This window comes from Hippopotamus amphibius, chromosome 11, assembly GCF_030028045.1.
Source record: "Hippopotamus amphibius kiboko isolate mHipAmp2 chromosome 11, mHipAmp2.hap2, whole genome shotgun sequence".
Lineage (NCBI taxonomy): Eukaryota > Metazoa > Chordata > Mammalia > Artiodactyla > Hippopotamidae > Hippopotamus > Hippopotamus amphibius.
The window spans coordinates 12,473,489-12,496,001 of NC_080196.1; the positions used below are offsets into that span (position 1 = coordinate 12,473,489).

The window sequence follows — 22,513 nt, forward strand, 5'->3', positions numbered from 1 at the left end:
CCAGCACACCACAATGAAGCCCCCACACAGCCAATAAATAAATAATGTATTTTTTTAAAAGGCCAATAAACAGTTCAGTTCAATCAACTCTCCTTTCAGAGTTTTGATGGGAGATACAACCTTGGGAGAGGGGAACGGGGAATACAACCACACCCTGAGAATGGAACACAGACCACGAGCCATCTGGAAGGACTGGGGTAGTCTCAGGAATTCCTTTGGAATTTAGCAATGTTAACAGGAACAGGACCAGCTCCTAGGATGTACAGGTGGAAAAACTAAAGCAGAAGCAGGTTCCTGACCAATAGACACAGATAAAAGCTTAGGGTGGTGATGGGGGTGTCATCTCCTGGGGGCAGCATGTACAAAGGCCCTTGCCTTTCCTTGTGAAGCCACATGACTGCTCGCTCTTCTTCCCACTGAAGATAACATCAGGGAATGTGTGTTCAGACTGAGATTGTTTGAAGGATGAAGAGTCCTGATACACTGATTCAGTGGGATCCTGATTTTCCTAGGACAGATGTGTTGTGCTCTCCTGCAAATAACTGGGTACTCACCCAGATGCGTACCCAGAATGTGGCTGGGATGGAGGTAGAGGATGACGTCGGCTCGTGAAGGTGTTCAGTTGAAGCAGAGGTTGGTTTGTGTTCACATACAGGTTGACATTTCCCAGCTTTACCTGCAGTTAATATGTCTACGGGACTAAATTCTGGCCCAGGGAACGTGAAAGAGAACCACGTGTGCCATGTCCGCTAGCAAACCTCCAATGAAAACACTCACTCAATCTCTTCCCCCACAACTGCTGGCCAAGTTGCCGCAGAGGACCGTGAAGATCTCCCAGTGACTCTAGCGAACAGCTGAGCCGTGAGAGGGAACGGCTCTGGGTCTGGGAATCACCACCATGTGGACATCTCCACCCCAAACTGTGCAACCAAGTTAACTGTAACATGACTGAAAAAGAAATTTCTATTGTGTTCCTCCCTGAGGACTGGAGTTGTTTTTTACTGCAACATCCTTGCCCTCTGCACCATCACTTTTTTGTTGCATCTCAGGAATAGTCCTTTACATTCAACTACCCTGAGTAATCCATTAAGTTGGTCTGTCTCCAAACTAAGTGGCCCCACCCCGCTGAGATTTTATTATGCTTCGAGCTTTTCTAGTTTTCCTTCTTGCTTCACTGTGGTCTGTGTATTTAACACTAGAAAGCCTTCTTACTCCTTTTAATCTACCTGGGGAACTGGGTAAGTAAATTTGTTAAATCATTAACTTTTTTTTGAGTGTCCTTCTAAGCCAACAGGGCTCTGAGTATCTCAGGGCCTTACCAACAGGTTCAAGTACAGGATTTCTGGTCTTTCATTTTTCTCTTTGCTGAGAAGTCTTTTTCCTATTATTCCCAGATTTCATAAGTAGATGAGGGTCACGGAAGAAGGTATGCTGGATAAGAAAACTAGGATTGTATCATTTTTATGACAAAATTCACAGAAGTGACATCACTTGAATTTTGTTAAAAGTACCTTGCTCACTTCAACCTCTCTTTCATTCATTCAGTTTACTTTTAATGGGAAAAGGGAGAAAAAAGGCCTAAAAAAAGAAAGATGAGAGTGAAGAAGGGAAAGAATTTGTAACCATCCCCTACCTCTTGCTCTGTAAATCTCCCCCGTATTTCATTATTGAGCTGTTATAGGGTACGGTAAAACTCTAATGTAAATTTAAACAGACCTTGTCTAATCTTAAAACTTGGCTCTCTATCTTGTTCTTTCCAACAGAAATTTTCTGGCACTTTCCACCCTCATCTCTTTGTTGCATCTCTGAAAGGCCCAAAGGTTAAATGGTCATGATCTTCCCATTAAGAAATAATAAATTAAGTTGTATGATACGTGTGCACCATCTCTTTGGTAAAAGATGGTCTAATGGGTTTCCCAATCCTCATGGAACTCAGCTGAGGGTCACAGAGCAGAGATCCCACCTGCCCTGCACCTTGCAACTTTTTTGAGAATGAGTTCAAAATGGTTCCCCGAGGTCAGCATATGACTTCCACTTCTTCTGCCAAAAGAAAACGAGACACCCACTGTGGTAGATGTACTCAAAAGCTTCAGGTGCTCTGAGCAGGAAGGAAAACTGACTGGCCTATGTGGGACTGTGGAAAGACCCACCGGACATAGTAAGTACTTTTTCTATGAGATCTTTATATAGAACAATGACTACAATTACAATTTTTTAAAATATTTTTTTGATGTGGACCATTTTTAAAGTCTTTATTGAATTTTGCTATAATACTGCTTCTGTTTCATGTTTCGGTTTGTTTGTTTGTTTTTTGGCCGAGAGACATGTGGGATCCTAGATCCCTGAACAGGGATGGAATCCACACCCCCTTCATTGGAAGGCGAAGTCTTAACCACTGGACCTCCAGGGAAGTCCCTACAATTACAATTTTGAAATAAGTTCCCTATGAAAAAATCCTGAAGTCAACATATCAGTTAAAAAGAACATAAAAAGATTCTTTATCCTGCCAGTTTGAACATACGTGCCTCTACAGGCCCATAAAAGGAAAGTAGTCACTTTCCAGAGAGTTCTACCATTGCCAAGGTCCACCCTACAAAAGATGTCATTTCTTTTCACATTCTCCACAAGACATCTATGCATATTATGAAACACACTGCCATTTAAACCATGTTTTAAATCCACCATAGGCATGGGACTTCCTAGGTGGTGCAGTGATTGAGGGTCTGCCTGCCAATGCAGGCGACACGGGTTTGAGCCCTGCCCCAGGAAGATACCACATGCTGCGGAGCGGCTAGGCCTGTGCACCACAGCTATTGAGCCTGCGCTCTGGAGCCCGTGAGCCACAACTGTTGAGCCTGTATGCTGCAACTGCTGAGGCCCACGCACCTAGAGCCCATGCTCCGTGATGGGGGAGAGGCTGCCGTAATGAGGAGCCCATGCACAACGAAGAGTAGCCCCCACTCGCTGTAACTATAGAAAGCCTGAGTGCAGCAACGAAGACCCAACGCAGCCAATAAATAAATAAATAAATTTATTTTAAAAAAAGATCCACCATAAGCAAACTCACACCCCACGGAGAGTTCTCATCGTTAAAAACATATTTGCAGGTGACATTTACATGCTGCAAAAGTGATAATCAATTCTGGGCTTGAATCTGAACCACAATTTTATGTTTTTTTGTTTTTTTACTTTTTTCAAGAATATCAAGCAACTTCCACTTACAGTTAACCAAAAAAAAGGGGTTAACCTTCTCTTCAGTTGCCTATTGTCAATAAAATGTTTACTTAATCCCTGACTGCTCTCGAAGAAGGGCTATGTTAGAAACAACCTGAAATGCTGACTAAGAGAGGAATGGAGACCTTCAGAGATCTTCCTTTAAGACACAAATCTGATGACTGCCAGCCATGATCAAACGTGTAAGTACAAGTCCACACAAAAGAAAGACATCCGTGATTGTGCCCCTCCCCTGATGTTACCCAAGCCCCAAGACTAATACCAACTGCAGAGGGTAACAGGTCACAACCGCTGATGAGGAGGCTACCAGCTTGCTGCAGAGGTACAAAAATAGTGTCATCTTTGAGCTATCGGTGGACATGTGTGTAATAACTTAGGAAAACAAGGGCATGAGGGCTACAGAAACTCTTTCCTAAATTACACAGATTGAGGGACAAGCCCAAGAGAAGAGAAGCATGACATGGCTAAACCCATCCGGCAGTGCAGTCACTACAGGCCCACTCGATGGGTGACATCATACCAAACAAGTCAAAAAGACACAGAGCCTGAAGATTAGGAGCTTGAATTAAGCACGCAAGCTTACCTTTCATATTTCTTCTTCTGTAAAGTTCATTGTGCTTTTATGGTATTTTAGCTTTCATGCTTGGGACCTCTGGGACCCAGGGACCTCTACCTTGGCAGAGTTAAAGGAGTATGTGTGGGCTTTTCCTCAGTAAAATGGTGATTTAATAGAGAGGATTTTTTGTGAGTTGAGTCTGAACAGTAGGCTTGACATCTTTATCAAGCAGAGAGAAATGCCAACCTGAAAAATATTCTACCACGGTTCACGGCTGCTATTAAAAATAGACTAACCCCTTCCCTTTTTTTTATTTGGAGGACTGGGACCCCTTCGATGGGTCTGAGCAGGTCACGTATAAATTCATTCAGTCCCGCTCAAGCCATGGACTTTTCTGCTCCTTGTCTCACTGTAGGCTGACATTGTGTTTATACCCTTTCTAATCCTCCTTCTTCACCTGGAATACGTAATTCTCCAAGGTAGACACTCCAATACCTGCGGAATGAATGCTCTCAATTACGCACACCAGTACCACCTGTCTGCAAGCTGGACCAGTGAATCTTCTTCATCATCTCCTCCTCCTTCAACCCCCACATCCATCAGTCACTATGTTCTGCGATTCTACCTCCTCAAAGGCTTTGAGGTATGTTGCTTCCTCTTCCATCTCTGACCCCTCATCCTTCCCAACTCAGGCCTCCGATGAATAGGCTCTCATTACCTATTTCTCACTCCTAACCCACCGAACTCCACCTTTCCCAACTTAGCCACCCTGGATACCCTGTCACCGATTGCATATATATAACGTGTCACTGAGTCACTTCCTTGAACAAGAATTTGCAGCTCTGCATCACCTGCCCTATTAACTTCAAACTCCCTCGCCAGGTCTTAATGATCCTCTGCTCTGTGTCTTCCCCAAAGCTGCCCAACTTTCTTTCACATTGATCTCCAGCAAAAATACACACGTCGCTCTGCCACACAGGTCATCTGCATTCCTCCCTTGTGCCTTCGTCCCTGTTGTCCCTGCAACGAGAGCAACTTCTCAGTCTGCCCCATCCATCACATCTACCCCTCCCTCCTTTCAAGGTGCAAATCAGGTTTTGCTTCTCGACTTCTCGAATGAAACCTTTCCTGGCCACTCCAGTCCCCAACCATCTCTCATTCCCCTCAACGCCCACTCAGCCCAGAGCTGGCCCCTCCACTGCATGCTCTTAGCTGTATACGGTCATGCATGGCTCTGCACTGCTTTTGCGGATCAGTATTGCACCTTCAACTAGATTTTCATAAAGAAAATTTTACATTTACAGAGAGTCGCAAAAACAGGAGCATTCCCTTGTACCTTTCATCCAGCTACTCTTTAAGTCAACATCTCACATAACTAAAGAACAATGATCAAAACTAGAAAATTAACCTTGGTCGATACTGTTAACTAAACTAAAGAATGTACTAGGATGTCACCAGTTTTCCCACTAATGTCCTTTCTCTGTTTCAGGATCCAATCTTGGATCTCACCTTGCATTTAGTTGCCATGTCTCTTTCATCTCTTCCAATCTGTGGCCATTCCTCAGTCCCTCCTGATCTTTAAAGAACCTTGACACTTTTGAAAAGTCGGTGTCTGATTCATTGATTGAGTCATTGATTGATTCATTCATTCATTAAACAAATTTTGTTTAGGGCCTTGTCTTAGGTGCTAGAGTGACAACAAATAAAACAGTTCCTTTTTTCAAGTGGTTTACACCTTAGTTAATAGAAATTCATGTGAATGTCTATCATAAGTCCCTGGTAAAAGTATTTGGAGAGTACAAGTATCTCCCACTTTTCACAAGCTCGCTTCATGATACTTTACTTTTATGAAAGACCTATATGGCACCTATTTTTGCTAATGGAAAGAAATCCGAAGAGGATTTTGGCTGTTACAAAACAGATGAAAAGTGAAAACGGTTTTAGCACTGGTTTTGCAGCAGCCATTACAGTGGCAGCACACACCCCCAGCAGGAGAGCAGCACTGCCAAGTTCCATCCTGGGAACTACACATTCAGCATCTCAGCATCAAGACACCATAGATTTGAACTGTGTCTGTGAGCATCTGTGCTTTACCTCCATTTATTTTGTGCAGCCGTTAGCAAGATGTGTCCTAAGGTAATTCCTTCTTCACTTTATGCCATTTCGGCTTACAAAAGGTTTCATGGGAACACCCCACTTTCAGATAGTGGGGGAAATCTGTCTAGTGATGGGTCAATTGCGAAGATAGTAAAGTGTACCTGCAGAAGAAAAGGTAAGGTGACAGGTAGGCAGGAGAGACTTACTTAAGAAAAACAGTATTTTGTTCCCCTTTTCATGCCACTGCTCACTCTATAAGAACAGTGGACATATAAAATATCTAGAGACAAATGCTATCATACAGTTAGCAGGTACATTCTGCCTTTGCATCTTCTAAACTAATTCCTAAAATCAAACCTCAAGGGCATACTTTTTAGGAAGACTCAAGGTAGTAAACACAGACTCTTTATATGGTGACTACGTGCTTTACTAGAAAAATTGCAAACAGTTAAGGAAAAAAAAGTCTGAGGAGCCATTTGTCTTAATCCAGTTTTCAAATCCAATTTCATAGTTTTTATTCCTTCACAGGGAATAATGAAGAGCAAATAAAAAGTATCATCAATCAAAGACGGACTCCCTAAGTTTCTTTACTTAATTCAATTTTCTTGTACTGCTCCTACTGTATTTCCCAAACAAAGCTGTTCTTTTCTACAGGTGATAGTTCAGCCCTGCAAACATCCTCAGGAATAACAAACAATCGGGGCACATTTTCTGCCACAAATTACACTCTGCAACATTCTTTATCCAAAGCATTTTGAATTCCAAGCAAGCAGAGACATGTCTGTATTGCAAGACCTGCACACAATAGAGAATGTGTATTTGTAGACCCGTATTGACACTTAAATCTGTTACTATTTAACTCCTACTATTGTTCTAAAGGATGAATAAGCAGACTCTCCTGCGCACACAACAGTCACATCAAACACTTTAATTCTAATAGTAAATGCTGCTGAAAGGAATTCTACTTTTGCTATTTTATATCACCCTTTCTAATTAATGTCAATGTGTCTTTTCCATGGGAGGGTGTATACAACAGATGCACATATGTGCTTTGTCTGTGGCTATCCACACAAATGCAGACATGTTCATGAGTGCAACATGCAAATACACTTATAGACATACAGACTGGCCCCCATGCTGAGTATCCACTTATAAATAGAGCTTGTTCCACTCCCCTGCTTGCAGGGGAATACACACAAACAGCATCTAATCCAGCTGATTTCCTTTCATTAACTTCTGTAGGAGATTAAGATAAAATGCTAAAAAAAAAAGCCAAGTAGACACTTCATGGAGTCTGTGATTAAGAGACACAGAAGCTAATGAGACAGATGGGCTGCTGCATAAAGGGAATTTCAGCACACAGCCCACAGTTTGTAGAGATTTACTGTGCTTCACCTTTTCCGCTGCAAAGCCATCATCATATAGCAGCCGCTCATCTGACTGTTGTTCCTTGCCCAGAACCCCTCCTCCTTGTGCCTAAACTTCCTGAAATGAGGATTATTAAATAAAACAAGACAACATTCTTTTTTTTTTTTTTTCAGTCTGTTATTCAAGGTTTACTCAGAGGCAATATTTACTATAAAATCATGTGGCTTCTAGCACGACAGAGAGTGGGCAATTCTGTTAACAGAGCGGGCTGGAAAATTTTTAGAAAAATTCCATAAACACAGAAGAATTTCTGGGCCAGAAAAAGGAGGAGCCAAAAAAAATTCACGTATATTTTAAAATTATTCACAAGAGACTTCTCCTCTATGTGATTGGTCCTCTAACTTATTCTCATTGTCACAGGTGATCACTGTCCTAAGAGCTTCCCCATAAAAACGGTGCATATTTACAGAAATAACGTATGTGGAGGGCCTTACAATTCACCATGCATTTTTTATGCTTTCCCACACTTGATCCTCACAGCCCCCCTGTTAGATATAATTATCTCTATTCTACAGATTTTAACAGAAAACCTCAGATTTTAAGTGATTTCCCCAAGGTCACAAAGCAAATAAATTGCACAACTGAAACTCAAAACCAGAATCTCTGTTACCAAATCTTTTTTTTCCATGACACGAATTTAATTTTCCTTGAATTCATTTTGGTTCTATTTTATAATAGTAGACTATACGAACTCTGCTCCTTACCTGAAGAGTGTATGTGCTTCTAAATGATATTAAATAGTTTAGAATTTTCCTGATATGTTTTTTTAAAGTTCTCTCTTTTCTGCTTAAATTAAAATGCCCTGGTTCCTTTAGTATCTGCCTCTATTCCCTGGAATCTCCCTTTTGAGAGCTCTGATTTCCTCTCATCTGATGATCTGATTATTTCTGTGCTGACAGCTCCTTCCTCTGTGCTTTTTTAAAATTGGCTGTTGTGCACATTGCTTAGTATTTTTCAATTTGTGCACTACAACTTCCATGACCTTATTCTCACATGTATCAGAATTAACTTCCACTCTAGAAAACCTAAAGAATTCTCCATTTTTATTCAGCTGCATTCGTCTACCACGTGCATTTCTTGACTCTTCCTCCCCAGTCACTGTTACTGCCAAGATCTTTGAATTAAACAGAAGGGTTGTCCTTTCTCTTTTTGTTGGGGGGGATGGGGGGTTGTCCTTTCTGATCTGCAAGTTCATCCTACCTGAGCCACATATATACACTAATATGTATAAAACAGATAACTAATGAGAACCTGCTGTATAGCACAGGGAACTCCACTTCACTGTACAATGGAAACTAACACAACACTGTAAAACAACTATACCCCAATAAAAAATTAAAAATAAATTTTTAAAAAAGGTGCTTGAACATAACAACTTCTCAGCATAGTACATTCTGATGTCATAAATACCGCACCATGATATTATCCTATGCAGGGGGCAAAAGGAGGAGGTAGCTCCAAAAGACGGATCTCTTTATGTGCCAACACAGCCTGATAATTAGATCACTGGGAAAAGAGAGAGAAATCACAAGATTATAGCCCAGGCTATCAGACAAGCCCCCTCTCAGGTATGTGTAGGAGATTCTTGACTGTGGTCACCATCGAGCTTCTGGAGCTAAAGTCCACACTGTCTAACCTGTAGAGATAATCCAACTTTAGGCCATCCCATCCTCCCTTCCTATTGCCCAACTCTGCTTTCCCAGCTCTTTTAATTGGATTATTTTGGAACCTGCTATTTCTGTCTCACTCCTTTCCCCAAACTGTCATATAAGTACTGCAGCTTGACTATTACACAGCTGCCAAATTTCACTCCAGAGATGGCTGTATTTCAGTGGCAAGTGAAGTGATGCTCTCTCTGTGCCATCTGAATAGTAGCTTAAGAGGTTCAGCATCTGGAAGGGGTTGCCTTGGTGCAGGAAAGAAGTGTTTTGTTTTGTTTTGTTTTGTTTCACCATCATCGCTGGAGGAGCAGGTCATTAGCTCCACCTGAACATGAAGGAGGAAACAAACCAAAAAACGCTCGACGCATATACACAAATGCACAAAGAAAATAGAAACGGTGACTGGGACTTTTCACAGGTTCTTTTCTACAAGGACTTCAAAGCCTGAAAACATCAAGGATGTAAGATGACGATCTTTTTTAAGAAGTAGAGGAAGTCTCAGAGAGCAGTCCACTCATGTTACAGACATAAACTTGGAGGCACAAAGTGAGTACTTTGTTCAAAGCTCTCCTGACCCCCAGACTGAATCCAAGGGCGTTGCACTTGAACTGGGATTCAGCCACGGATGCACTCAGAAGATCACATCTCCACCCGTGGAACCAAACACAACCCCAGCTTCTAAAGCATATGATACCAGTACTAAATTTCTTGTTTTGTTTGATTATATTTATTTATTTTAGGTACTCAGGAAAAATCTCTAGCAGAAAAGAACAGAGTGTGAAGTAGCAGAGAGAAACAACAGAGTAGAATTAGTAGTAGCAGATGCTTTAGCCATGTGCCAGGCCAGGAACTGTTCTAAAAGTCGATATGCATATAATCCTCACAGTGACCTGTTGTCCTAACTTTAAAGACAAGAAAAAGGAAAGAGAGAGAAGAAAGAAGACTTCCAAAGAGAAAACAGGAAGCAGAGGAAATTGCCAAGTCATGGAAACAAACTTCCCAAATTTTACTCAAATAGTGAAAATCTAAACAAATATCAGTGACATCTCATTTAATCTAGAGATAATCCTTCTTGATACCCCTTGGCGTCCAAAGGCATAACTCTCTTGTTCCTTGCTAACTCAAATAAAAAAGTATATTACTCGCAAGAATTTCTATATATTGTTTCTAAATCTTACAATGATAATGGTTCTTTCAATAATCAATGAACAATCAATGACGCGCTATCTGAACCCTGGCAAAATGAAAGGCGCTAATGATATGTGAGGGGGTCTTGAGTTGGGGGGGTGGGGAAAGGGGACTAAATGATCTTCACGTTCCCTTCCACCTCTAAATACGATAACACCAAAGGCTTTAACAGGTAATATTCTAGAATTTAGAAAACATATTTAAATGCTTCATCTCATTTGATAAATTCTAAGGGAAAAAAAGAGAGTAATTTGAAAAGTACCACAGAATACTGACACTGATATTTCTACGTCTAGTCATCACTCACAGTTTGAATAGTACAGTTTGCCAACACTGAGAGCAGCATTAGTGTATCAGGAGGGAGGGAATCTCTGCAGCTTTCTGCTTTAGCGTCCCAACGTGGAAAGAAAGAAGAAGAAAAAAAAAAAAAAAAAACGAGGCTTTGGTATTAACCATTTTCTCATGTATTTCACTGTCAGATGACAAAATATTCTACCTCATTTCATAAAAGGTAAAAGAATTATGTGAATGTTTGCACACTGACACAGTAAATTATATTATTTATAAGACTTTTCAAAGAATAAAATGCTTTATACTGAAGTCTGGTAAATTATTTTAGATACTCGAATACACTCCAAAATAGTTTTGAAAACCTATGCCTGCATAGAAAACACTATGTACCCTGGAGTCTTTGTCTGCACATTTTTCATTTTGCCATGAAAAACATTATTAAATATCTCAAAATAATACCTTCCTTCAAACTAGCTATGAGTTAGGGAGACTACCTTCAGACTGAAGGAACTAGAGTGGAAAAGAGAACATATTTATGCTAACAGATAATTTTGGAGAATATCTCTATTTTAAACATTTAACGAGTATCAATAGGGTTTTTTTAACCATGGAAATGTGAATTGCAAATCCCAGTGTTTGTGTTGGGGGCTTGAGTGGGTTGGGTTAGGGAGTGGGACAGACAACTAAACTAAAGGAACTGGGCTTGTCAACGAAAGGAAAAGAATTTGAGTAAAATACATGGTAGAAGTTTGAGCCCTAGAATAAAGCCGTTGACTAGGGAGGTATAATACAGAGAAAGAGGTTCCCTCAATGGTAGTAAATCCAAAACCAAAAATGCAGCCTTTACCAAACCCATGTTGAAGGTCAAGGAGATAAAATACATCTCTAAGTGGATTTTATTATTTACGAGACCACTAAAAGCACCCAGGAATGGAGGGAGGAAGGTAAGAAGAACCACCATCCCACAAACAAGCTGCGTGGAAGGGTACCAAAACACTAAAGAGGCCAAGAGGTGACAACTGGAGACTATCTCCATCCAGAAGTTAAATCTGTTTATAGTTAACTGAATAAAGTTAACTGTGCTTGCCCACAGAAGGGAAAATTAGTTATATAATCAATCTCACTCTCTAACGTGAAGGATGGTGGGTAAGGTAAGAACAGGGATGTAGTTAGCCAACGTTTGCGTAAGGTCAACGTGTTCTGGTGAAGCCATCACTTCAATGCTTCCTTTGGGTGGTGGTTGGAAAAAGAAAGTACCACCCTTAAAAAAAAAAAGAAAAAAGAAAAAAAGAAAAAAAAGAAAGTAACACCCTATACCATGAGCCATGCACTTTCCTGTCTCACATGTTTATATAGTCATAAAGTAAAACATACCTATTTCACAATTCGTTGAGACCGATTATCAACAGCAAGCATTATTTCTATTACCTAAATTGAGAGATCGATGGTTGCACGATTTTTACAGGCTCTGACAATTGTGCATCCAAGCCAAGGATTACACTTATCTTCTCTCGGTACCTTCTTCATTTCCCAACCTGGTCCTGCTGTCAATAACCACGATGTCACTGCTAGTTCCTATCCTCCGGTTCTCTGCCTATGCCATCCAGATCAACAGGTCTTTCTCCACTGGTTTCTCCAGTCCCTCATTTCAAATGCACTCTAAGCCTCCTTTTAGAATGGTCCAGATCCTCTCCTCTCTTCACCCAAACCAGGTTTTGATGCTATTGATGGTATCCCCTTCAGAATAAGCTCCATCAGGGCAGGCCCTGTGTCTACCTTATCCCATCCTCCATACCTCCAGTGCTTAGAACTCTGCAGCCCCCAAAGAGATATTTGCTGAATGAATAAATGAGGGATGAATGACTAAATGAGATCAGAATTTAAAGACATCATCTCAGTTTCTTCCAATTCAAAATTTGTGCTCTCATTCTGTACTGGCAAAGCCTGAGGGCACCCCAAAGGCCTTCTGGGACTCTGTGAATTGAGTTCTCAACAATGATTTGGCCTAGTCTTGCAGAGAAGTTTCCCACATGATTGCAAAAATGGTTTGGTTATGGAGACAACCCAGAACTGCTGTGACATGTGGTTAAATACTCCCCAGTCTTCTGTCTCCCTAGAGAAATTTCATCCTGGTAAGCCCCTAATAATCAACGTGTCTGCATTTCTGCACACCAGCCAGCGATGCACAGCAAGAGAATCCTTTCTTCCTCTGTTTGAGTCCCTATTGATTCTGTGGTTGGGGAGGAACTGAAGTGCTATCCACATACCAAACATCCCATATGGTAGTGTTATCACCGGCCTTACTACCGAGACGCTCGGCCTCTCCACCTCCGTACACGGGAGTCTGGCAGAACATGGTGCACTCTTTTCCTGACCTATATTTGCAGACACATTCGCTGTCCTCTCTCCCTGCATGAACTTATTAATTTTGTTGAAATAACATATGTACATGCATAAAAACAAGTTTCATTTTCTTATGTGTCCTCATAACCATTTCGAGGAGGATAATTTATGGCCCTCTAAAGAGGAATTCTTAAGCTAAACTGTCTTAATTAGGAATTCAGATGTTCCTCCTTTACTGAAAAATACAGAGCTGTTCAAATTAGACTGGAAATTTGGGCCAAAGCAAATGCACATACACAAGACTTGCAGAGTCTCCAGTGAAAAGCGTCAGCTGAAGCCAGACAAGTCGCCTTGGGTTTGTGTCCTTAATGCCAAATCACACTCTGACTCTTTTTCTTTGTACATTTCAACCCTATAATGTGGCTCAAGGGTTGGGGGACTTGCATCCCCACAGTTTTCCCTTTTGTGCTTTTGTAGGATAAAGTATATACTTATTAAGAGGTGGGGGTGGGGGTGGGGTCTCTGATTCTATCTTCTCTTGCATTTATATAGTGAAAGGAAGCTTATTTAGTACTGGGAGAGTAAGGTGAGCCTAGCACGGCAGCTCGTATGTGGAGCTGGACGGTTAGAGATTCAGCGCAGCTCCAAGAGGCCAGGAAGCTGGCCTGACCCAAGGTCCTAGCTGTATCTCAGGAGCAAGGCAGCCCGGGGTGGGGATGAGGCTCTGTTCTCACATAAGAGCTGCTCCAAGGGACCCCCTGGCCAGGGGTCACAGACAGTTGTGACTTCATAGCTCTGTGGCATATGGGTCTCTGCCTTGCAGATGTCAGTCAGCCAGTTTCTCCAGAATTGGGATCACTCCCTTAATTCTAATAAAAGCCATTCAGAAATATATTATACCTTTTTTGGATCCCAGAGGAGGATGAAACAAAGAAAGAAGGGAAAAAACGGTTTTTCGAAAATGGGATTATACTACGGTTAGTGTCATACTTTGATTTTTTTTACTTCGATCATGACGATTTTCTCACAGCATTAAATACTCTTTGGGAATAGGACTTTTAAATGATTTCACATACAGTTGCTTGCAACAACAGCCTATGAGATGGGTAGTAGTATTCTCTAAATTTTATAAACTTAGACATTGAGCTGTATAGTAACTTGACCAACGTCACACGTGAAGAAAATAGCAGAGCTGGAATCTGAGCCCAGGCAGTCTGGAGCCTGCCGTCTTATCAACTGTAATCTACAGCCCCTGGATCACACGGTACTACCATAATTATATGTCATCCCACTCTCCATGTTGGATGGGTATATGTATGTGTATATAAACAGACACACATACATGTATGTATCATTATACATATACACATATGTGCATGTGCATACACACATTTATACACACACACACAACATATATAGTAAGTAATGAGCCGTACAACTTCAGATCCACGTTTAATGATGGCTGCTGTTTATTAAATACCTTTTTATTCTTATTAAAAAATAAAAAATTATGTTTTCCATTGAAACATTATTGCTATCCAGTGATCTCATGGCTGTCTAGGACCCTTCCATGCTTCTTAACTTAGTATTATTTCTCAAATGTCAACTATTGGTAAGTTTCAAGCATGCTACTCTCTACAAAAGAAAGGGTCTTCAAAACAGTATGATTTACAAATAAATGCACCCCCCCGTCACCCCACACACAATAAAGGGACACATGGAGACACCGTTTCTCAGAACCAACTGGCAAAGACTCTTTGTTTTCAAAATTCTCAGCACTGGCAAAACTGTATGGAAGGTAGGTCTCACATACCCTGAGCCTCTGGAAATATAAACTGGTATGACTTTATTGGAAAGTAATTTGGCAACAAGTACCAAGAGTCTTAAAACTTGAAAACTCTTAAATTCAGCAATTTACTGCTAAGGAACTATCCCAAGGAAGCCATTAATAACAGCAACTAACATGAAGGCATAAGAACATTCTTGGTAGCATAAAAACAAAAAAATTAGAGACAACTTAAATGTCCAATTAGAGCGGATCAATTAAATGTATTTTAGGATATCTATTCAATGGTATACTATATAATCATTAAAATCATATTGTAAATAAATACCTTGCTATGAAAAGATGTTCATTACTGCACTGTTACGAGGAAGAAAAAGGTTAGGTGACAGCATATATGGTATTGTTCCCTACTACCATCTGATGGTAGTCTCTCTAGCTGAATTTATAAACACAATCATCAGAGTTATCCCTTTCTTAACAATGCCTTGTCATCATCAAAGGCAGTGATTTCAAAATAAAGAGAAGTTAATCTCTTTCCCACAAAAAAGCAAGGGTTCCATTTCATAAAGAGACGGAAAAACTAAATAGGTGGAAAACTCATGAATCTATAGATGTATGTTTATGTTGTTTGTGTGTGTGCGTGTGTGCAAGAATAGACATGTAAACATCCCCACCACTATCTTAAAGACTTTACCATCAAAGATTTCGGAGATATTTACCTGTACCATGTGCTTTCATCACAATGGGGAATCATAAGCAGTCAGGTCCTTCCCAGCAGATCTTTTCACACAGATTTTGCTTGAGCAGGAGGGGAGGCAGTAGAGAAACTCAATATAAAATGCCTAGACCTGTAATTATAAAAGCAATATTCCGACTGAGTTAGGCAGTTTTCTGTGGTCTTCATTCACATTAGCTGAATTCTCAGAAAAGAGAAACATACTTGCATAATCTCTCTCCCTATCTGTCTCTGTCTCTGTCACACACACACACACACACACACACACACACACACACACACAGAGTTCTTAATTCAGAATGCCCAAAACTCAGCAAGCAGACACATAGCAGGACCTCATCTCTGAGGATGATACCCAGGGGCTGGTTCCCACCCCATCTCTTGACCTTAGGAACAACCACCAGCAACATCATCCTATTCCTTCCCCTCCTTCTCTGCCTATTGATCCCAAAACTTCAGGGAAATGAAAAACAGTTAGTTCTCCACAAAATGTCAGAGACATTACTGAATCTGATGCTTTCTAAGATTCTTTCTAGCCACAGAGGTAAGCACGTTCAGTACATGTATTTACCATAACAGCCTGACTTTCACTTTCGAAACTGTACGTGCCTCTCTGTTGAATGACTCAGGTGACGCACGGTATCAGTGATAGTCAAAGTCACCACAGACATTTATGGAACACGGACTATGTTCCTGGCACGGTGGGAATACTTTACATACAATAGCCCACACCACCGCACCCTGTGAGGTAGCTAGTAATCATTATTCTGTTATTGACAAGAAAGCTGGGCATTTGCAGGGCTAGCAGACGTTAAAGGCAGTATTTAAGCCACTATCTTTCATGCAAGCCATGCTCATTAATTCCAGTGCTATATCACACCTCCAAAATTGATCTGATTATCAACACTCTTGTACTCACTATAAAAAAGTTAAATGTTAATTCAACATCGCCTTATTTTTCCCCAGAATCAATATGTCACCTAAATCTTAGCATTACTAACTCTTTTTAGATTTGATTGTCCTTTGATTTTAGTTCCCAAGCTAAATTGAAATCAACATGTTCATATTTCCATCAGGAGTAAATTTATAGTTATTTCAGTGAATTTCAAATGTCGATTAATCCCAAATCCAGACGCCAAAACACTAAAGAAAAACCTAAAATCCAAGTCCTACCCAAATGGCTAAATTTTATTAGAAAGAAGGCAGATAATACAATCAAGAGCTGTATGTGAATCCCTAATTTAAAATATGGAAATAAGGAGAAGAATTTCTACATATTATGTCTATGGAATAAAAAAAAACACAAACATTTTAACATATTTACAAATTGTACCTACTATAGGTCTTAGGAGGACTGCGCACAAAACAGACATGAGCGTATCAAGACACCAACCGTTATTTATGGGTCACGCATGAGTATCCCTCTTGTACCCGTGTATGTATGCAGTTTAGTTGTTTGCACTATTCTGGTTATGCCTCTGTGCCTTTGAACCTGCCACTCCCTCTGATGAGCATGCCTTTCCCCTCCCTGCCAACTAGAAAATGCCTACTAATTCTGCAAGGGCAACCTCCAATCGCAATTCCTTTTGATGTCTTCCTTCACCTCCCCCTGATGTTTTCCGGAAATCCGAGCAGAGTGGTTCTGCCCTCGCCTATGTTTCCCTAGCTCAGCAACGGCACCAACATCCCCTGACATCTTCCTTTTCCAAACTATGCCCCACACCCAACCATCCAGTCACTGAGTCTGCCACGAGCACACACCGTTCCCCTTCTCCCCTGACCACCACCTCTACTCTGGGCTGCCCATCATCACGACTCATCTGGACTATTCCACTGACCTCCCAACTGGTCTCCCTGCTTCCACTCCTGCCACCCTATAGACCCTTCTCTTACAGCCCATCCTCAGCACCTGCCTAAAGCACTGGAATGGCTTTCCACTGAGCCTGGATTCTGACCATGGCTCCCAGGGCCCAGTGTGGTCCAGCCCTTGCATTCTTTTCCAGCCTACAAGCAGCTTCTCTGGCTTATCTTTCATTCCTGAAAAGTACCTTGCTCTTCTAGGCCTCAGGGCCTTTGCACATGATCTCCTCCTTGCTAAGACTTCTCCCCGAATCACCCACCTTCTTTACCAAATGACCTTGTACTGTTTCCTCCTTCAGCTCAGTCCTCTTCTCCTCAGGGAAGCCTTTCCTGACCTCCTCGGCCAGGTCACTACTCCCTACTACATGCTTATACAAAATCACTCTCTCCCTTGTTATACTGGTCACCTTTGTAATTTTACATTTTTTTGTTGTTGTTAAATTCGTTGATGAATGCTTGTTTCCCCCACTAATTAATAAGTTCCAGGGAGGCAGAACTGTGTAAGTTACTGCCTATGCTTTTATGCTCAGTGTTTTCAACACAGTGCTGGGCACGTTAGAGGCACTCACTAAAAATCTGCTGAATGAATAAATGAGATGAGGAGGGAGGGGAGAAGGGCACCCCTTATCATAATTTAATGAATGTTTGTTGAATTAACCTGCTAATGGCTTTTCAACACACAGAGCACGAGGTCTGCCCTCCTTAGAACAGCAGGCCAGGCTCCTTGTGATCTGACCCCAGCCTCGGTGGCCCTCCTCCAGCTGCACTTGGCACTCAGCCCCTCTGAATCCCTGTAGCCCCCCGACCAAGCCTGCCTGGCTCCAGCTCCTGCCCACACCCCTGGTTTATTCTGTTCTCTCTGCATTTTTCCCTCTGATCATCTTTTCAAACTCAGACTCACCCTTCAAGTCTCAGAGCTAGGGCTGATGTTCTCTGAAGACCTCTCTTAAACCTTCTGGGGAGCTGATGTCCTCTTTCCCCATTTTTCTACATCACCCTATACCTACTCCTATTAAAGCAATTATCATATTTTCTTGTACTCGTGTCTTAGGCAAGTTCATCTCTCCCAGTACATTGTTAAATCCCTTAAAGGCAAGAGGGGGTGAGTACCGCCTCATCCCACTCTCCCCAGGATTTAGCACAGCAGCTTGGCACATAAATAGTCAATAAATATTTGTTGAATGCACAAAAGAAAGTTTATACATATGTATGAGATATGTGTAAAGCTACAGAGTTGCATATTTAAAATACCAATATATTATGAATAGAGTATACTTAAATTATTATTAAATGTTGTGAGGCAGAAAGGTTACAAATTCACCTGTAAAATGGGGATAACACCACCCACCTCACACAGTAATTGGGAAAATCAGATAATATATATAAATATATGTGTATTATTATATGCATATAATAATATATAAGCATACGTGTGTAAAATATTTATATTCAAGTAATGTATACGTGTATATATTATCATATATACAAGGGTGAGTCAAAAATTAACTGCACTCCAGTTATATTAAAACTTCTGTTGGCCACACTGTCTTATCAGTGCTTTCCGTTCAAGGCTACTGTCTCCCCAGTCACTGCTGTGCAGGTGTGAACGTGTTACATCAGTTCATTTGTAACTGCAGTGTCAGCAAAAGTGGATGCCCCACTTGTGATCTGCATGAAAGAAGAGCAGCGTGCAGTGATTCGTTTTTTGTGGTCTGAGGGTGTACCTGTGCTATTATTTATCGAAGACTTTGTGCGCAGTATGGAGAAAGTGTTTTGTCGCGAAGAAGTGCGTATGAATGGATAGAGACGTTCAAGGAAGGTGGCACAAGTGTTAGCCATCAAGAAGGAGCCGGATTCACTTCTGATGAAGAAGTGAAGACAGCGGTGCATTCATGGCTCGCGGCTCAGCCTATAACATTTTTTAATGAGGGAATACGAAAGCTTGTTGACAGATGGACAAAGTATTGAAAAGCAAGGAGATTATGTCGAAAAATGATGAATTTGCTTTTTCTAAAAGTTAATTAAAGTAAATCCTACAGCCAGAGTGCAGATAATTTTTGACTCACCTCGTATAATAATATAAATAAGTATATATTATGTGTGTGTGTGTGGGTGTGTGTGTGTGTATACACACACACACATATATAAGTATATATAAGTTTAAAAAAAATGTTTTTTGGCCACACAGCATGCAAGATCTTAGTCCCTGACCAGGGATCGAACCCGTAATCCCTGCCGTGGAAGCGCAGAGTCTTAACCAGTGGACCACCAGGGAAGTCCCTGTAAGTAAAATACTTAGAACAGACCTCAGCACGATGGAAGCACTCTATAAACATTCTCATTCAGGCAACCAAGTTGAATTTATAATTCATGCTTCAAACTTAACAGTTTTATTTGCCAACATTTTTTCCTAATAAAACATTAATTAGTATTCGTATCTCTGTAAGGCCACAAGAACGTGATCAGAGAGGCCCTCAGCAAACGAAGGATAAAGGAGAGTTTTATTCACTACAGCTGAAGGGCAAATTATTGTTCCAAGTAACCTGCAATGTATGTGTAGAGGCACAGACGCTTCAACAGGAAAGAAGTATTTCTGTCCAAAAATTATCTATAAAATCTAAACGACACAAACAACAAATATTATCATTCAAGTGCTATAAATATTTAGCTGAAATAATTAGAAACGCTTACTGTGAATTACTTCTTTTGCTAAAAAAAAAAGATGGTGATACATATTCATTGATTTCTTTTCATTACTGGACAGACTTTATAAATATTATATATTTGTCTAATGAATATGCCATAAAAACGTTTGAATTATTAGCCAACACATTCCATGTGTTGTCTAGTAGATGCTATCCTGATTTAGAATTGCTAAAATGTAATAGACTATGCAAAGAGGTAGAAAGAAGCAAGACAATTTTGCAACAGGTTTTTTAGGAAAAAATAAGGTAAGAATGAACTGTTTACAAATGCCACCAGTACACAGTTGAGCAGAATGTACTGGTAATAGTTTATTCTATGAAACAAACTTACAACGTAGTCTTATATTGCTCTTTCTGTTGTATACTGGCTGAATTTAAATAACAAATACTGAAGTATTTTATATATACTGTGTGCTACTGAAACATACAGTACTATCATTGCACTTTGAGATTTCTGTTCTCAGTCCATCTTTATCTCTGTGATAAATGATAAAACCCAACGCAAGTCATTTTCTAATTGGGGCTTAACCATTTTCTGAGAAGTAATAGAGTTACAGAGGGGAAACATTATAAAAATGCTAACTTATTTTACTGAAGTATACTGGATTTACAATGCTGTGTTACTTCAGGTGTACAGCAAACGGATTCATCTACGCATATACATATATATATACACATTATTTTTCAGATTCTTTTCCATTATAGGTTATGACAAGATACTAAATACAGTTCCCTGTGCTATACAGTAGGTTCTTGCTTATCTATGTTAAATACAGTAATGTGTATCTGTTAACCCCAAACTCCTATTTTATCTAAATTTATATAAACTCTAAATTATCCAAATTTACTTAAATGCTAAATTCTTAAATGTTTTACCAGTAGGATAGTAAACTACTTTTAAAGTGAATTATAATTCTATGCATTGGCCATAACTATTAACCAGTTTTACATAATGCAAATCTAGTGTGCTTTTCAACATAATTAAGATGAAAAGTGGGACAAATTTAGCAAAAAAAAAAAAAAAAAAAGTTGTCAGTTACTTAGATTTTCTCTGAATTTCCTATCGATTTTGTTAGTGTGATGCTTGTTTGTGTCATAAAATCTGGTGCAATCTCAGAAATTTACAAGGCAAAATTCCTTCTTATTTATGCTGGTGCCTCAATTGGGAATGCCCTTCTTAATTCAAATGTTATTCTTCCTTTAAGATTCAGCTCAGGTGTCAACTCCTCTGTGATATGCTTCCACATGTGTTGTTATTTACCCTGTCATGTAATGAAAGATCCATTTCCCTCTCTAGACTGTCTTTAGAGTCACTCATCAGGTCTCTGCATTTTTCATAACAAACTGCACAGTCCTTTGCACATAAATATTCTCAGTAAAGACTGGTTCGATGTGTCAGTGAGCACCTACATTTTGATACTCTTAAGAGGATGGTGAAAAAGTTACTAATTGTGATCTAAACTTAAAGGTTAAAGAAAAAAATCCATTTTTAGTGAAATGAAACTCTTCGCATTTTCACTTCCAGATGCATCAGCATTACATAAAAGATGTTGAAACTATTTTAGAAAATAGACATTCTGCACATTTTCCTGTCTGAGAGTTAGTCTGAAAAATACCAAGCTACACAGGGGCCTGTGGGTGTTCTCAGGACAACGTTCCGTTGGGTATTGATTCCACACATTGGTTTAATGGAAATCCAGAGGAAGACTCAACCTGCACCACGCCGGCACGTCGCACGTCACTCTGTGCAGCTGCTCAAGAGTAAGCTGAGGATTCCCAGGAGACTGCTCTCCCTCCCAAGACCAGCCAGCACTTGAGTGACAATGCACCTGAGCAGGAGAGAACTTCAGTACTCAGAGAAGCACCACACCAATCCTGGCGTACATTTTCCACTTTTACTGTCATTCTTAATCCCCCATGGACTGATCTCTCACATAGCACCTTTTAATTTTTCAAGACTGAGTCTCCGTGACAATCTGCCTGGCTGTGGCACCTATGACATCATCATACACATGCCAAACCCCACCTCACCCAAAAGGCCATGTTCTGCTCAGAAAAGAACAGTGGGCAGCAAAAGAACAAGTTTCTCCTAAGAAGCCATCCAAGCTGATCATCCACATTCGGAACCATTCGTCACCATTGGGACAGTAAATATGGATTTCCCAGGAGGTCAAGCCAAGCCCTACGTAATGGGTTCTCTTTTTCTCCATGCTCCAAGACTCTCTACGCATTACGTAGAAAGAGGAGTAGGGGACTTCTGTGTCTCCTTTCTCATCCCACTTCAAGGTTACTGTCAGCCTCACCCTATATTCTCAGCCACCCAAACGATCCCAAGGATTTCCCCAACCGATTACATCTTTTAACCATTCGTGTGTGATGTCAAGACACTGGGGACTATGAAAAGGGACCATGATATGAAATTGGTAGAATGTGGAAGCAACAAGTGGAAATTCCGGCTTATGTTATCATCTTAAAAATATCTGTATTTTACAAGTGTAATAATGTAAAACATGGTGACTATAGTTAATACTGCCGTATGATATAGATGAAAGAGAATAAATCCTGAGTTCTAATCACTCGGAAAAAATACTTTTTTTCTTTTTCTTTTTTCCTTTTTCTATGTATATG

The 22,513-nt window shown here is 40.4% G+C and overlaps 1 protein-coding gene across 13 annotated transcripts in view; it reads right to left on the bottom strand.

Moving 5' to 3' along the window:
- Positions 1–22,513, bottom strand: part of ATXN1 (ataxin 1) — a 382,604-nt gene that overhangs the window by 221,768 nt on the left and 138,323 nt on the right. For all 13 annotated transcript variants that reach the window (XM_057700109.1, XM_057700112.1, XM_057700107.1 and 10 more), the window contains one exon: positions 15,304–15,432. The gene's annotated coding sequence lies outside the window, so the exon portion shown is untranslated. The remainder of the gene's footprint in view (positions 1–15,303; positions 15,433–22,513) is intronic.